Source organism: Notolabrus celidotus, chromosome 21 (assembly GCF_009762535.1).
Source record: "Notolabrus celidotus isolate fNotCel1 chromosome 21, fNotCel1.pri, whole genome shotgun sequence".
Classification (NCBI taxonomy): Eukaryota; Metazoa; Chordata; class Actinopteri; order Labriformes; family Labridae; genus Notolabrus; species Notolabrus celidotus.
The window spans coordinates 20,300,034-20,318,239 of NC_048292.1; positions in this window are offsets into that span (position 1 = coordinate 20,300,034).

An 18,206-nucleotide genomic window follows, 5' to 3' on the forward strand; every position below is an offset into this window, starting at 1 on the left:
CGACTGGTTGGACACCACTTTCATGGAGCGTCTTAAAGCTGTCTGCTAACCGCATTAAGTAACAGGAGAAGAAGAACGCTAGCTGACTTAACCATGCCTTATCTTGACAGTGGACATGTAATTGCATGTTGGTATGTTGAATGAATGTATTGTTTGTGAGCAGCACTGCGCTTATGTCCAAGACAAATTTCCCCCCGGGGACAATAAAGTTTATCTTCATGACCACATCATGGCTGATTCAATTTCTGACGAAGAGGGACTGTCGTCTCGGTAAGCTAATTGGCTAGTTAGCTGCTAATATTAACATCAACAGTGAGCTATTTACTTAACAGCAATGTCATGTTTGAATAGGACATGTGATGACACTAATATTTTATAACGCTACGTTACAGTGCTTAAAAAATATGTTCCTTTTCAATGGACAACTTTGTTACCATTGTTCCTTCATTTTATTTTGCACTATTACATAAAAAATGTCAGAAATGATGCTACAAGCTGCAAAGTTCATTAAAAGTTGAATGAACATCTTAATTGTCTTTATTTTTAGTTAGCACATACCTTAAACACTTCAAGCTGGAAACGAATGATGGTTACATAAGAGCAGCTGCATGCTGGTGCGATAAGCTGCAATTTAGTTATAATCCGATTAGTCGACTAATCACAAAAATAATCGGTGGCTAGTCGATTATCAAAATAATCGTTTGTGGCAGCCCTAGCAAACATACACGCCACGCTGCTGCGTCACAGAAACACCGACATAAAAGTTGAGACGGACGCTACTAGCAGCACCTCGTCCTGCTCGATTACTAATAATTGCAGAATAGATGCCAGTAATTATCAAATAGTGCTCAAGCTTGAAATGCCCATCCCTACTTTAGAGGTGTTCATGTTGCAGAAACACACAAAAGAAATTCATGACTTTGTTACTTGTGCTGATTGACACCACAGAAATGGAAATTCACGCAACATCAAATCTGTTTCATTCTCGTAGTTTTTATCTAGTTGTTCTTGCATGGTCAGTTTTGTACTGAATTGGTTGCACATTCTCATATTTGCAGTTTAGTCACTCTCCGCACTTTTCCAAGTTTATTGAATTCTTTCTTTTTCAGGTGAAATGTTTGAAGCAACAAAGCTTTGAAGTCAAACTGAAGTAGCTGCAGGTTCTGCTCTGATATTTAAAAAGCTCTTTTAAAATAGACCTCATAATTTGTAGATTTCAGTCTCTGCAGGGAAAGGTGTACAAGCCAACCTGCAGAGATAATGTTTTTATCATTTAATGTCCTTAAGCCATGTTCAAACTCTCTCATATTTAAAACTGATGGAGCTTTGTAATTTAATGCCAAAGCAGCTTTGACTTTAATTTAATTTAGACATCAACGTAACTTCTGATTTAATTTAGAAGTTTCTTTGAAAGCTCTGCAGAGCCACATGGTCTGTGTGTGTGTGTGTGTGTGTGTGTGTGTGTGTGTGTGTGTGTGTGTGTGTGTGTGTGTGTGTGTGTGTGTGTGTGTTAGGGCTGAACCATTAAATGCTGCAGTAAGTGGAGGGCTCTGGAGGTCTCCTGGCACAGAGAGCGATGGGAAATTACCTCTCTAAGAGAAATCAGTTAGCAAAGCCAGTGAGTGTCTGTCCTCTCGTTCCCTCCATCACGCCCTCACAGCTAATAATCCTCAACAGTTCACCCTCAACAGTCTGAAAGCTGTAAAATAGGCCGCTAAAATCCCATTTCCTTTCACTCTGGACTTCTTTCACATCCTTCTTTCAGAGGGTTTCACACTCGGGGCTCTGTGGGAGGAAGGAGAAGTACTGGACGACAGCCAGAGACGTGAAGAGGAGAGCGAGAACGGGTTTACCGCTGCAGGGGAGAGAAAATTCTCCCAAAATCTATATTTACTCATGGGAAGCCCTCGCTAATGTGACAGGTCATGGATGAAAGTGCATACCGGAGCCGGCGTGCACAGGAACAGACCTACAGGTGCTAACACACTCACACGCACAGGTGACGAGGAGCTGTGTCCTCCATCACAGAGTGGATCAGAGGCTGGATCTGAATGTGTTGCCTCAAATTGTACCCTGTTGCTTCGCCGTGTGGCAGGAGGCAGAGCGCGCCTGGTGGCCCAGTGAGCCGTGGCGTCTGTCCAAACAGCTCCGTGTGCACATTCTGCACTCAATGGGCCGTGAAATCAAAGTCCTCTCACTGCAATTATGCCATTCAACATTCAGCACGGACCGACTGCTTGTGCTGGAGATTACCGAGGCATTGTCTGCAGAAACACACACAGAAACACACACACACACACACACACACACAAACAAAAACACAAACACACACACACACACAAACACACACACACACACACACACACACACACACACACACACATACACACACTGTTTCAGGAGCAAGCTGTCAGTCTTCTGCAGGCTCCATTTCGACTGTATTGATTTTGCAAAATCTAGTTTTAAGAGGAAACAAATGTGTTATTACCTCCAGTCCTGCTGCTCCTGATACTCTGAAGTGATTTGAATCTTAATGCAGCTCATATTGTGCGGTTATAGATTCCATTTATTGATCCGTGCACCAGTGTTTTTGCACTGGTTACTGTCGACAGCAGGCGAAACAGGATTGTCCAGATGTCCTTCCCCTGACACGTCTTCCAGCTCTCCCTGTGGGACCCAGAGATGTTCTCAGACCAGATGGGAGATGTAGTCCTCCCAGCATGTTCTTGGTAAGCCCTGGAGTCTGCTCCAGGTTTAATGTGGCATGAACGAAGGATGCAGAAGTAAGCACATTCTTCACTAAACAGATACTTGTTTAAAAAAATCAGCTGAAAGAAGATTAAATATCAGGTAACAGTCCAACCTGCAGAGATGTCCTCCAGAGCGCTACTCTTTACCTTATACTAGTGTCTGATTCCTTCCCGGCTACACCAGATGTCCCTAAATATTAATCAATGTCTGATAGTTTTGTTTTTTCGAAGTGCCAAAGTCTGAAATCTCATCTTAATCCACCATGAGCAGAGCCCTTTGCAGAATTTAGCAAGTTACAGTGGCAAGGACAAACTTCCTTTAACAGGCAGAAACCTCCAGCAGGACCAGACTCATGTTAGACACACATCTGCTGAGACCATGTTGGAGAGAGGGATAGAGGGAGATGAAGAGAGAGAGAGATGATAGTGGTCAGATGGATAGTAGTAGTTGTAGCTGCTGGAGTCTGGCACATCCACAGCAGCAGAGATCCAGAAGAACCTACGAGACAAGGGAGCTCAGGGACTCCAGAAAGGTCTATGGTTAGTAACTTTAATGGGACAGGAAGAGTTAAAGTAAGAGACAGGCAGAGAGAGGACAGGAAGAATTAAAGTAAGAGACAGGCAGAGAGAGGAGAGAGAGGGAAAGACAGGATCCCAGTGTGTCAGTCTAAGCCTATAGCAGCATAACTAAGAGCTGGTCCAAGCCTGAGCCAGCTTTAACTATAAAGCTTTATCAAAAAGGAAAGTTTGAAGCCTACTCTTAATCGAGAGAGAGTGCCTGCCATATTCTTCAACTGCTTTGTTGTTGAAGATTCAGGAGAATGTGCAGAAACAGTGAAACAGGTGAGCAGGATGGACTTCAGAATAAAAGCATGGATGTAAATTGAAGTTTGGATTTTCCATCGATTTGATTCAACCAAACAATGGACCTAGGGATCTATGTTACACTCCTAATGGATATATAAACCTCTGTAGCAGAAGCTTTTTAAATAAAACATTCAAGCTTCTCTTTAAAAAATAGTTTTTCATGGTTGCAGCATCACAGTCACCCAAAAAGACAAAACTTCTACTTCTTCAAACGTCTTTTATTTCCTTACAGAGGATGCCTTTCTGCTTTACAGCACTTCAACAAGAGAGCAGAGAAGAAATGGTCAGAATCCACAGAAGCTCTGAAACCACTCTGAAGACCGGGTCAAGCAGCCCGGATCAGTCCAATAAAGTACATATTTTTACCTTCTTCTGAAACTCTTTAATTCTCAGATGATTTAAGCTCTTTTCAGAGACATATAAAATGACCTTGATGAGAAATACTGCTGCTGAGCTCCCCAATGAAGGACATAAAGTACACAAAAATGAAATGATTCGATATCTAAAAAATCTTTTAAAAGAAGAACCTGATCACTTCAGTCCTGAAACTGCATCTTTAATAAGATTCTTGGTGATACAACAGACGTCTGCAGAGCTGCATACCTCTTTGATTTGTTTTGAAATCCCAGAATAACTACTTTGGGATTTAGAAATAACCCAAACTTCTCCAGATCATTAAATAATAATGAGTAAATCTATATTGAGCAGATCTAATTAGAGTGTCTGTGCCTGCTCCGGTGTGTTGACACTCACAGCATGAGCTGGAGGAGTTATCTTCGCTCTCTGCAGCTGAATGGAAACAGCACTGTTATTTCATTCCAGAGGAGGATTGGACCTGTGAGAGTCAACCGTTAGTTTAAAGTAGCTAGGTGTGACAGAATTAAGGTGTAACATCACCACAGGGGAGAGACAAACTCTCGCTCTGTAACCATTAAGACTGTAATGTTAGTGAGACTGATTGTGTGTGGACAAACAAAGACACACAAAGTCCTACAGCATCCATCCCCTAAACAAACTAAAGCTGTGTTTCCACCAAAAGTTCACGTGAACTTTTACTCTCCCACCACTTCCTTAGAGTTCCTCATGAGTCATCTAAATGCTGTGAGAACTTAACCAATCAGAAATGTTTGATAGGTTAGACTCAACTACAAAGTTCTCGATCTTTTGCAGATTACTACATCCAGAGCTGAGGCCTTTTGGGAGCTTAATTCCAGTCCCTCAAAGGTTCCTGCTTCCTGGCGAAAGTTTCTTGCAGTTGACACACAGATGAGTTAGGATGTTATATTTTTAAGTAATTCACAAACTGTATAAAACATGGACAACATGACATCTCCCTTTAGAGCTCCCCCTACTGACTGTAACAGATGGGACATTGTTCAAAGTGTAAAATCAAACACAGGTCAAATAAATGTTCATCAATCATGGTTTCTGTCGTTATAGTTAGTTCTTTATCATGCTGATTTATGTCTCAGTTTTCATGTTTCTGACTAGTTTACTTTGAATGAGTTATTGATGATATAGAAAGAGGGATAAAGCAGGAAAGAGGGGAGGAGCTAATGAAATGTCTTCTTTAGATCCAACTTTTCTTCAGAATGTTGACTTTTCTCTCGGAATTCTGAGATCAAAGGCAGAATTCTAGAATGCCTTTGATGACACAGCAGAATTCTGATAAAAAGGGCGGGAAAATTCAGTGGCCCAAACCCTCTTCCATATCAAGCGGCAACCTCCGGTCTAAAAATATGAGTCCAATGCGGAAGTGCTAAAAACTGCAGTTCATCGAGGATCCGCTTGAGGTAACACTGTAGCTGTTGGTTAGAATGCTCAAACTCCGCGTCTTTAATGTCACACTGGCCTAACAGAAGTAATATGGCTTCCGCCGACGATTGCCATCAAACAGCTCTTCAGAAACAGATGGGTGACGGATCCTATGTCCATAGTTTACACAGTCTATGTTCCATATCGACGCCATGATTGACAGCTGTGTCGACCAATGAGGCTCCTGCGGCGCTGTGTGCTCCGGATTATCAGAGTAGAGGAGGAACGGTGAGAGGAAGCGTAACAAACACTAACACAAGAGACATTGAACACACCATAACCATGAGAGTCTGCTTGGCTTCTCTGGGACTAAAAGGCAATGTCAAGGCAAATACAACCCCGGAAAATGTGCACTAATTCTCATGTTTTAGAACTTATGGTTGTTAGTCACTTTCTTTTTGTTTTTGGCCTCTTAGCTTTTGTTTTGAAAGAACATCTTGAGAGAGGCAGGAAATTATGTAGAGAGAGAATGACTTGCATCCAATCAAGCTAGGACTGGGAATCGATCCCAGGGCCAGTATGATGAGGACTGTAGCCTCAACATGGGAGCTGAGCCAAACCAGATGTTAAACACTTAAATGCCAGGCTACAGGTAAGGAGAGCAGGCCCGCCTGTCGTCTCTCCGATGCTCTTCACTTCTCTGTTCAATCATTATAAAAGAAGACAATATCTGAAATAAAACTTGATAACCAAACAAAACACTGGCTGACTGAATGGTTCGTCTCAGCGCTCACTAATTTCCTCACGCTGCCGCATCTTCAACCTGTTAGCATCCCTTTATCACTCGAGCAAAATCTCTTTAATCAACCATTGGCTGTACAGCGAGGTGAGCCCACCCCCTTAAACCCTAACAGCCAGTAGGAAGAGAGTATGCTGAGACAGTAATTGTTAAATCACACTCTTCATAGGAGCATGCTTCCTTTAAAAGAAGTGGCAGGATGTTTAAAAAGTTTCCTGTTGCATAAATATTTGATCGTATTGAATACTTATTCATTAACTTAACACCATGTCAGGTGGAAATACTTAAATGTAATGTCTTCTCCAAGAACCAGAGTATAATAATCTTTCGTCTCTGTATTATAGTCTCTTTAAGAAGAGCATCTGTGGTGTTGAAATATTCCTCCAGTCCTGTGTCCGCTGTGTTTCCTCTATCACATCCCTGTGAGCTGGATGAAACGTTGGGTTTCTGCTGTGGGTCTCCTCTTCCTCATTCTCTGTGTTCTTCCTCCTCTCTTCCACGGAGACGCTCTGCACCTGACAGCGGACAGGAAATTAAAATCAGGCCTGGGAAATAGATCGGATATCCAGTGGGCACGAAGCGGAGGAGATAAAGAGAAAGAGAGAGCTAACGACAGAATGAAGAAGAAGGAGAGAAATATATCACGGCGCAGAAATTCAGCCCTGATCAGTTGTTGGCTCTATTCATAATAGAAAATGTGATTCTCATCCACTGCCTGCCACAGAGACACAGAGGTAATGGTCTCTTTAATGAGCTCCACCTTTATGCATTAGTGTTGGCTGCTGGCCGTCGAGCTGCTGGGAATAAATAAGATGCATCGCTGGTGTTAGTCCGCTCAATACAGTCCTATCTATCCCCCCGCAGACACCTCTGCTGATAACACCACAGAGCGCTGGGGGTGTCTGGAAATCGTCAAATAAAACAAAAGAACACAAAGAAAGATTCATGAAAAATTCCTCTACATGAGGAAGACCAGGAATAATACAGACGAATAAGGATGGTCATGTGCCTTAAAACTTTTCATGGTAATATAATGATAGAAGGTTCACAGCCAGCATACAAACATCTCCATCATCAACATCAAACTACAGACAAGAAACAACAGATGGTGATAGGAAATAGCATCCCAGCTAATCGTACATCATCCAGCTACTAACTTGAAATATAAACATGTTGGTAAAAACATTGATTAAAGATTATTTTATTGATTCAATATATCGCTAACCGAAAGTTTCTCTCACCTGCTCCGCTCGTTGGTAATATTGGTGGACAGGGCCCAATATGAAAATGTCCGTAGCCTGCCGATTTAGCATGCTAACTGAAGCTAACGTTTTAGCCACATTGTTTGGATGCTAATGGAAGCTAACGGTTTTACCTCACCTTACAATCTATGGTGTCAACAAGCAGAAGCTAAATGTGCTCTTTTCCACGGATTGATTTGACATGACGTGTGATCAGTTTGTCTCTGGTGTTGCTCGTGTTAGTGAAAGTTAATAACCGTCGTCAAGGGGTTTGGACCAATCAGAATCAAGCATCTTACACAGCCGGAAGATCAGTGAGAGAGCCGGCTAATGAGCTAACTTACCAGCTGAGGCAGCGGTAGATCAGTAACTCCTGAACAATGATCTGAGTCCGTTGGTGGAAAAACAAGACTTTAATTTACTGTAAGTGTGTCTTGAGTTGATCTTGTTTGTTAGGGATTTTTCTGTGGGTTTTATCTGTCTTTGTTTCCTGTTTTATTTTGTAGGTTTACCTTGTTGTGTTTTAGGTCTGGTTTCCTCCCTGTGTGTATTCTGTCTTAGTTATGAGTTCATTTTTGTCTTCCCCATGTTATTAGTGATCCTGGGGTGCATCTCAAAGCTCTAAACTGCAGTCTCCTCGCTCCTTGCTCCTTGGCCAAACCGGAAGTACTTACTGACGCGTCATTTTAACTTGCGTCCCAAAACTCTTAACGCTGCTGGAGGCGAGAGGAGCGAGGAGACCGATCGGAGGAGGGATAATCAAGGAAACAGGAGAGCTGACTTCGCGGAAGTCTTTTCTCTGACAGACACGCCCCCGTATCGAATATCACTCACCAATTGGACGCTGCAGAGGCTCGGACTTACAAGAAACTTAACATCAGCTGAGTTTAATAACAGAGAAAGACGGACCTAAAAACAGTCACTAAGGGTTCCCTGAAACAGATCGTAAACAGCCGTCGGTTTCTAAACAGTCTGTATGTGATGAGCTGAGATTGAAAAGTGTTTGATGTGAGTTTTAAACACAAAATACTGAACGCAAAATCATAAATTCAATATAACAGAGGGTGGATTATGTTATATCTGATTGTTTTGTCAGATTCAATGTCTAACGAAATAGAGTAATAGTGTAAGGCAGCTCACTATAGTTATGGTGATGCTCTGTGTAGCCCTGTACAAAATCATTTCGGTTATAGTACATAAAATAAAATGTTAAAAGTATAATAAATGTGACGCTCCGGAGGAGAGGACGTCTCATTTCTCTAAATACAAATCTCCTCTCTCCTCTCCCCTCTGGTTTCATTTTGTCACATCTCTGGTGGAGTAAGACGCAAGGAAACGATGCGAGGAAACGACATGAGGATGGACGTTTAGAGCTTTGAGATGCACCCCTGGTCTTGTGTTTTAGTCTAGTCTGTCATGTTTCCTCTTTTATTTTGAAGTTCTTGCTTCCTGTTTTTCCAGCTTAATAGTATTTCCTGTCCTTGTGTGTTTCCCTCCTTTCTGATTAACCTGACTTGTCTCACCTGTGTTAATTACTCTGTGTATTTAGTTTCTCTGTTTTTCCTGTGTTGGATCATTGTTTTCCTTCCGTGTGTTCCCTTTTGCGTTTACTTTCTTGGACCTTTAGTTTCGTTTGTACCTTACTTTTTTGTTCAGTGAATCTTGATTTATTCTTGCACATGGGTCCTCCTCTGTTTCTCCCAATGTGACAAAGAGTCTGCCAACATTACAGAAAAGATCTAGACAGGGAATTACTTTTTTAAGTGTAAGAAGTTTTTTATTAAACCTGAATCAGCTGACACATGGCTCAGCTGAAATCAGTCATTTTATCTTCCAGACAGGAGGAGCTGGGTAACCTCTGCTTTGACCACGTAGCATTTTAAGTGTTATTGTGACACATGAATGTTGTCCTGGATCAAACACACCATTCCACTTTCAATGGAGTTTGATGGCCGTAAAAAGAGTGATGTAACGTCTGACTCTGGTTTAAAAAATAAACTTCCTCTCTTCTTCTGAAGGTATTTCTTCTGTACTGACCATGACACGTTAAAGACACAAGAATGGAGGACTTCCTTATATTTTGGGGTCATGAGCTGGACGATGGAGGTGCCAGAAACAAAGAACGGGTTGGATTCAGAGCCTACAGGTGGATTGTGGGTAGATCCGGGCTTCTAAAATATGTTATGAAATAAACATGCAGCAGCAGCAGGCACACACTGTAAATATTTATCACCCATTAAAGATCCAACTGGACGTACAAACTGCAAACTAACACGGTCATTTAAAGACATACTGCAGGACTAAATTAAAGCACAACACGGAGTAAACGTTAGCACCTTGAAAGATGCTCCAGACCTCCTCCGTAATAATCCAGGGCCGGAGTAAACCTCTGTGATCCTGCAGACTTCTTCTCGCCTGTACAAGCTGTGCACTCGCTGTTTGTACAGATGCCAGAAGGACTGCAGCAGTGCCAACATGTTTATTGAGGCTGGGGGCTACGGGTGGATGTTTTTTACAGTTAGCTGCAGAAATAAACAGAAGTTGTGTACATACAGTAAGACTGTGTGCAAACAGGCAGAGGAGGAATGTGAGAGCAGGTGGCAGCACGAATATAAACAGCAGAACACGAGCAGGGAGACTCATCCGGAGCAGAAAATGTGCTGTGAAACTACAACAATGAGCTGACAGATGCTACAGCTGATTATCCTCTGTGGGCTCTTCACTAGTAGCAAAGCTTTCCACGTGTGAGCAACTGTTAGATGATGAATATTGATCATAGAGCTGTTCAGTAACTGTAGAAACACACAGATTACTGCTGAGGTTCAAATCACAAACATACAAGGACGGTTTGTTTCTAAACAAAACAATTCAAACCAGACTATAACAAACACGCAGGTGGTTATGGGAAATACAATCGCAACAGACGCAGAGCTTATTACACGGCTAAAAAAATTTTGATTACAGATTATTTTATTGATCTAAAATGATTTATGTTTACAGTTTTTAAAAGTAGTCCCAGTGATTCCTCGTCAGTTAGCGTTCCATGGTGATGGATTCTTATCTGCCTGTTGCGGTGGATTTAACATGAAACTGTCCTCATTCAGCTCTCCTTCTTCTCTGAGCTCTGCGGTTCACACCTTTAAAAATAAACTAATGTCACAACTTTGAACCCTGCTGCTATCATCACCACCGCTCATGGTTTAAGTTTCTTTGTAGAGATTGCAAACCTAAAGTTTCTATCACCGGCTCTGCTCCTTGATCATATTACTGGACAGGATCCAATATGAAAATGTCCATAGCCTGATGATTTAGTATGCTACCCGAAGCTAACCACATTGTTTTGATGCTAACGAAAGCTAACGGTTTTAGCTCACCTTACGGTCTATGGTGTCAACAAGCAGAAGCAAAATTTGTCTGAACTCTTTTCCGTGGATTGATTTGACATGACGTGATCCGTTTGTCTCTGGTGTTGCTCATGTTGGTGAAAGTTAATAACCGTCGTTAAGAGGTTTTGACCAGTCAGAATGAAGCTTCTTACACAGCCGAAAGATCAGCTCTTATAAACAGTGTGTACGAAAGTCAAAATATTAATAGGAGAAGGAATAAAATAAGAATAAAATAAAATAAAACACAGATAAAATAAAATAAAATAAAATAAAATAAAACGCAGATCAAATAAAATAAAATACAGATCAGATAGAATAAAGATCAAATAAAATAAAGAAGAGCAGAATAGTTACAATTATCTAAGTGTAAAAAATATTTACGCTGTACATTATTTATCTTTTCTTTCCAAGCCTTCAATATAACAAATTTTGTCCTCCATTCTACAGTGTATTTGAACTGAAGTTGGTGAAATCCTCTCGCCATGTGATAAACTGATCTCTGACTGGTTGAATAGTTGTTTACAGTAATGTTCTTACAGGGCTTTCCTCCTTAAAGTAAGACACTGAGGTTGATGTATGGTTTTTAATTTATTTTCAGATACTTCATCTTTTATCTGTCCTCCTGTTATTCAGCGTACGTGCTCTCCCTTCAGTGTTCCTCTAAATTGAGTCTGTTAAGATTCAGATACAGCATCTATTAATCTGTTTGCTGTCTTAACCTCCAACAGAAACTCTGCATCAGTGTTCCTGCTGCTGTACGTCAGAATTATCACCTGGGATAAAGAGCGTCTGTGGTGGCGTGCAGCAGCAGCAGCAGGGCAGTTATGGAAAAGGGTGAAGTTGTTTGTCAGGCGGCAGCAGCAGAGAGGATATTAACTCTGCCTGCTGTCTCTGGCACATTTTATTGTTAATCTGATCTGCTCTGAAATATCTCTCACCTCACTTTCTGGAGGCAGATCTCAGCTATGGCAGCGGACGTAAAATCTTCCTGCAGCAGCGCGCTTTACGAGGCCGCTGGGTCGTAAAGAGAGACACACCCACCAGGACGGATCTCATTAAGCGAGGGAAACTGTGTGTAAGTTACACAACCGTGCAGCCTGTTGGGCCGGGGTAATAATCTGTGTGGAGCAGATTCCAGGAATAGAGCCAATGACTCCCTAATTTACGGCCTATGCTCACATGATCCCCGCACAGATTGTTGTAACCTTTAAATGCACTTTAGTTCTCACCCAGCAGCCGCTCCATGTCCTACACGCTCCTGCACGTTTGCTTCTACGTGTGAATGAAAGTCATGTGTCTCTCTCTTAGGTGCACACGCTCCTGCATGCTCTCTCTCTCTCTCTCTCTGCTCTGTGTCTCTCGGCCAGCCTCAGCAGGCCAGTGTGATGTGCTGTAATGAAATCAGGTCTGTGTTAAATCACAGCTCTGCTCTCCTCACTGACCGTCTAATTAAGCAGCAGAGTGCTTCACCTCTGCTGCTGCTCATTGGTTACTGCTCTGATGACGATGATGATGATGAAGAGCAGTGGTGAAGCAGGGAAGAAGAGGTCCTCTGGGATTCTAGCATTCATAGCTAAAGCCTTGGATTAAAGAGAGGTGCTTTAATGGTTTTACTTCCTCAGTAAATGTACGTCATCCAAACACATGAAGCAGAGTTCTGATGTCTGTTTCTAGTTGAATCAGGACTTAAGCAGAGTACATCCACCAGATCCATGTCTGGTCTGTCTCCAATCCGTCACAGCCCCGGATCTGATAGGTAGATAACTTCCTCTGGATCAGCTCCGATCGTTTTTCACTTAACTACAACAACAAACCATCATGATGAGTGGAGCCAAGCCTGGGGTCAACAGGTCAGAGGTTTTCAGAGGACTAGAAAGAAGACATGGATGAGGAGAGGAGGAGGAGAATCCTTGATTCAGTAGTTACCATGGGGAAACCTCGGTCACTTGATTCCAGCTGTCCGAAGGTCCTGCTCCGTGCTGCGATCTGAAAACACAACATGGGAGCAAGAGCATGGAGCCGGATCGCAGAAGATCTGGTGGAAGTCCGACGTTGGTCCAATAAACCAAACAGACAGATTATTTGCCTGATAGTTACATGAATAATCTCCACAACAACAACCAGGACATGAAGTTCAGCGACTGAATTATCTAATGCTAAATTCTGCACACTTCTCTTCTCTCACCAGACTACTTCATGTTTATTTTTTGACCACATGCTGACAGACTGTGAAGACTCAGGGTTGAGCAAACTTCACATCAAGCCGCAGAAATAAAAATATTAAAAAGCTGATTTGTCTTTGTGTAATGCAGAATGAAATTATGAGGCTTTGTGCACGACATTCATCATCCACAGGAAGAATAAACATGCAATCAAGGAAAGGAATATATCCCTATCCATTGTGCATGAAAATAAAACTATATATGATACGGTTCTGAATATAGAACAACTCCTCCCCTCTCTCTCCTGTCGGCTGCTTTGAGGACCAAGCTAAGAGTCTCTTTGACTGTGAGGATCACCGTGTCTCTCCATCTTTCTTCCCTCTGGTGCTGAGGCTGTGAGTGACGGCTGGCCTCAAGTCATGAAGGGAACACTCACTTTCGTGCGAGAGGTCCTGTACACTGTTAACTAATATTAGCATCCAAGTCTAGACCCTGAAGATCAGACAGTTTGTCTGTGGGAGGGAGCCGGCCTGCCGGTTCAAACCCAGATCCTCCTCGCTGTGAAGTGACAACATATCGCCCTCAACACCGAGCTGCCCGGCATGAAATCTAAAACCTGCTTCTTAATCTCAGGATAAGTCTACAGAGTGAGCTCCAAACATGTCCACCTCAGCTTTTAAGATGTGCCCGGCTCCCCGCTGAGCTCGACACTTCTCCCTCCTCACGCCAGCATGACCATGGGCGCCTCTGTGCCACTCTGCACCCAGGAGAGAGAGAGCTCACAGTCAGGCTTTGAGCTCTGCAGGAGAGCCAGCAGATAAAAGCAGGAGTCGGGCTGCTGAGATCAAACTGAGAGGGAGAGAGAAGGAGAGGAGGGAGAGGAATGAGATAAAGGAAGAAGTTGAAGAAGAGGAGGTGTGAGGAGGACAGGGCTGAGAGAGAGAGGGAACACTTGAGAAAGAGAGAGAAAGCAAAAACAAGTGAATGAAAGTGAAAACAATGCAAGAGGAGCACTAGCTTAGAGCGACAAAGAAATAAAAACACAGAGCCGTCTCCAGATTTCGTCCTCAGGAAGGAGCGGGGTGTTTGTGTCCCGCTCTGCAGCTTGTTTACACTTAAAGAACGAGTCTCTCTACGAGTGTGTTTGTGCTTCATGTGGAGGTGAGAGTCGCCGACTGCAGGAGGAGGAGGTCGTGCAGAGTTTGACTGCCATGAGTTCAATCATAAATAACTGCAGGTTTCATTTCTGCAGTTCGATCTGATCTGTTCTGTTTGTGTTTGATTGCATGTGATTATATCTGATTTAATCATTTATTATAATGTTTTTCTTTGATTTCTTAATGCACGTTTCAAGAACTTCAGGTTTGTAAACCTGGGAGCTGTATGACAAACAGTTTCTGCAGCAGTCTCCTGATGGAGCGAACAGTGAACAGATCCGAGGGCACACAAGTCAAGGTGAGAGATGTTAAAACAGCATTTTAAAGATTTGTAGTAGCTGTCAATATTAAACATAAATACAGATAAAGAGGAGTTCCAGCTTTTCCACTCAAAGGTATAAATCTGATATCTAAAATAATAAGACAGATTTTTGCCCAGCAGAAGTTTCTGATCAATTTTGATTCTGAAAAATCAAAAAATGCAACAACAAACTCGTTAACACATGCTCTCTCTCTCTTTGCTCCAGGAAAATCTGCAAAGCTTTTTATAAGTCTTATAAAATGTGCTGCTGTAACTTCAGACATCTGTTTATCATCAGGGTGTTATTCTAATCAGAGGGATCTGTAAGGGTGTGAACAAGGGCGAACATAAGACTTCCACCAGATCTGTGTCCGGTCCGTCTGTGATCCACTGCGATCCAGCTGCATTTTCCTCTTTAAGGTGCTATGTCTATTAACGCTGTTTTTAGTTCTGGTAGCGCCCACGACCTCCATGTCAGAGCTCTTTTCATCAGCATTTACTGTTGTTTGGTTGTGAAAGTTGTCCCGCCGCACCTCTGCTTCCCTAAGTAGTGACCGTTAGCTTTTTTAAACACTCTGTATGCTTCATACTCGCTTTCATTCAATGAAAATTCATCAAGAAACTGTAAAAACTATTGATAGAAATCCTGTCAGAGCATCAGCAGCAGCTCTAACCTTGGAAATTGTACCTCAAGTGTACGAGTGTGATGACTTTCTCCTCCATACGGACCTCCGCCATTGTTGTTGACAAAGCCGATATCAGGAGTCCGGCCTTTTCTTGATTCTGATTGGTCGGTGATCAAGAAGTGACATTAATAAGCTTGGCGTGTTCCAAAAGTGGAACTGTTTTCAACTCAGGACGCTGAATACATAGAAGGCGCTTGTAGCACAAAAAACAGCGTTACATGGGACTTCCACCAGATTCGTGTCTGGTCCGTCCCGGATCCGCTGCGGTCTGGGTCCGTGCTCTCTCGTCCGTCAACACCCACCGGTTGCGTTTTCAGAGCACAGCACGCAGCAGGACCGCTGGACGGTTGGAGTCATGTGACCAAGGTTTTCCTGCGGTAATTACTGAATCAAGGATTCTCCTCCTCCTCTCGTCCTCCATGTTGTCTTTATGGTCCTCTGAAAACCTCTGACCTGTTGACTCCAGGACTGGCTCCGCTCATCATGACGGTTTGTAGTTAAGTTAAGTGAAATACGATCTGGTGATAACAAAGAGTGTTTTATTCTGAAAATGAACCGGATGTTTTCATTTTGTTTCGGTGCCTGACTTCCTGTCCCTTCGCCATCTGCTCTGTTGAGATTGATTCGTCGTGCTCCAGCATCTGGCAAAAATAGAAGTCTTGTGTATCTGATTTGGAGGGCTCCGATCAGAGAATCAGCCGGAACGCAACGGAGCGGATCCAGTGGAAGTTAAAATATTGACTAGAATAGAAACCCATCAGGTCAGGTGCTGTGACGGAACAGAGATGGACCGAACACAGATCTGAGGGAATTTGGCCGTCAGTGGACATGGTACATAAATCTACCAGAGTGAGACATGTTGTCTGAAGGGTTTTGGATTTCCAGGAGTGTATTTCCTCTTAATGAAGGCTGTTGTATTTCATTATGTCAACATTAAATCAGCTGTAGGCATTAAGCCAACACTGATTATATGCTTGTAAAACATTTCATTTGCAGCTGTTTGCTTGTTAAAGAGGATGCAGGAGATCTGAAACTGTTTTTTATAAACATTTAGTCCGACAGGAGAACGCTGCAGACCTTAGGAGAACATTAAGAGCAGATAAAGTTCATAAAACTATCAAAGACACCAAAGTTAAACTTAGGTCACTGAAATCTTTTGAACATGACACACTGTGTTTTTGATTTAGAGTATATTCTCTTCCTCGTCTTCCTTCACTCCAGGTTCAAAATCAAAAAGTCAACACGCTGCCATCCTCCCCTCCCTTCATCACTTCCTTCCTTCCTCTCGTGGTGATGATTGCGAGGGTCGGGTGGGGAAACGAGAAGCAGCGGTGAGAAACGGCATCCATGTATTCATTACTCACCGCTGAGCAGGCTGGTAATTAAGAAGAGGAGAGGAAGAGGGGAAAACGAGGGGATGAAAGGAGAAGTGTTAGAAATGAGAGGAGGAGAGTTGAGTCATTCTAACCTGAGGATACAGGGCTGACATGGAGATTGGTCTCCATGCATTCTGAATCAGCAGATGGGGAGAATCATTTGAAGGCAGCATGAGAGGCAGACAGAGAATCAGCACAGAGGAGGTAGAGAGCTGACTGCAGAGAGGGAACCCTGTGGATACTGCTCAGTGTGAACACTTGAAAAGAAACTTTCATGTCATTGTTGTGGATGTTTTCACAATTATGAGTCTTAACTGCATTTGAAGAGGCGAGTATGTAAAGCTACACCCGACAGCCTGTGTGTGAAATGAGGATTCTCTGCTTATAGTGGAGTTCAGACGAGAGCCGGTCTCACCGTCACCGAGGACACAAAGAGGAAATGAAGGTTTTTATGGAACAGACTTTACATCAAATGTTTAAAGTCTACTTTAACAAACTCAAACATAGTGTTCACCAATATGAGGCTCCACCAGAATAAACCAGGTGATTATTCTTCTAAAAGTATTCAGGCTTTAACGTGATTATACCTCCTTTAATGGATTTCTCTCACTCATTGTTTGGACCTCTGTGTAGTTACGTCTTGAGTTTTAAAAGCAGTTTTTACCCGGCTCTCTCACTGATCTTCCGGCTGTGTAAGATGCTTCATTCTGATTGGTCAAAACCCCTTGACGACGGTTATTAACTTTCACTAACATGATCAACGCCAGAGACAAACTGATCACATGCCATGTCAAATCAATCCACGGAAAAGAGTTCTGACACATTTAGCTTTCGCTTGTTGACACCGTAGACTGTAACGTGAGGTAAGACCGTTAGCTTCCGTTTGCATCAAAACAATGTGGCTAAAACGTTAGCTTCAGTTAGCATGCTAAATCGGCAGGCTATGGACATTTTCATATTGGATCCTGTCCATCAATATGATCAAGGAGCGGAGCAGATGAGAGAAACTTTAGGTTAGCGATCTCTTCAAAGAAACTTAAACCATGAGCAGTGGTGATGATAGCAGCAGGGTTCAAAGTTGTGACATTAGTTTACTTTTAAAGCTGTGTGAACCGCAGAGCTCAGAGAAGGAGAGCTGAATGAGGACAGTTTCATGTTAAATCCACCGCAACAGGCATTCCAGCATAAATAGTCTTGTGTATCTGATCCGGATCGGAGAACGCAGCCGGAACACAACGGAGTGAATCCATTGGAAGTTTACACATTGACAAGAATAGAAACCTATCAGATCGGGTACTGTGATGGATCGAAGACGGACCGGACACAGATTTGGTGGAATTTGGCCGTAAGTCTCCAAAAGTCTCCAATAACACTAGGAAAAGTTGCTAGAGGGGTCTTAAAACTCGCTTAATATAGCGAGAAAGCCACTAAAGGCTGATTTATACTTCTGCGTCGCCCCTACGCAGCAGGGGTTGACACAGACATGAGCACCACATTCTTGTGCGTCAATGTGTCCGTGTTGAGCCGCAATTCTCCGCTGAAACGCTTGATGGCAGTGTGGTCTCTCCAATAGCCGGTCACCTGCTTCCAGCCCGCTACAATCTCTGTTTACTTTTCCACAGTGATTCAGAGCATGTTATGTTAATCTACAGCTGATACATGTTGCTGTTTATCATACAGACATGATTACATGAAGAATAGAGAGGAGGAGATGAAATACACGGCT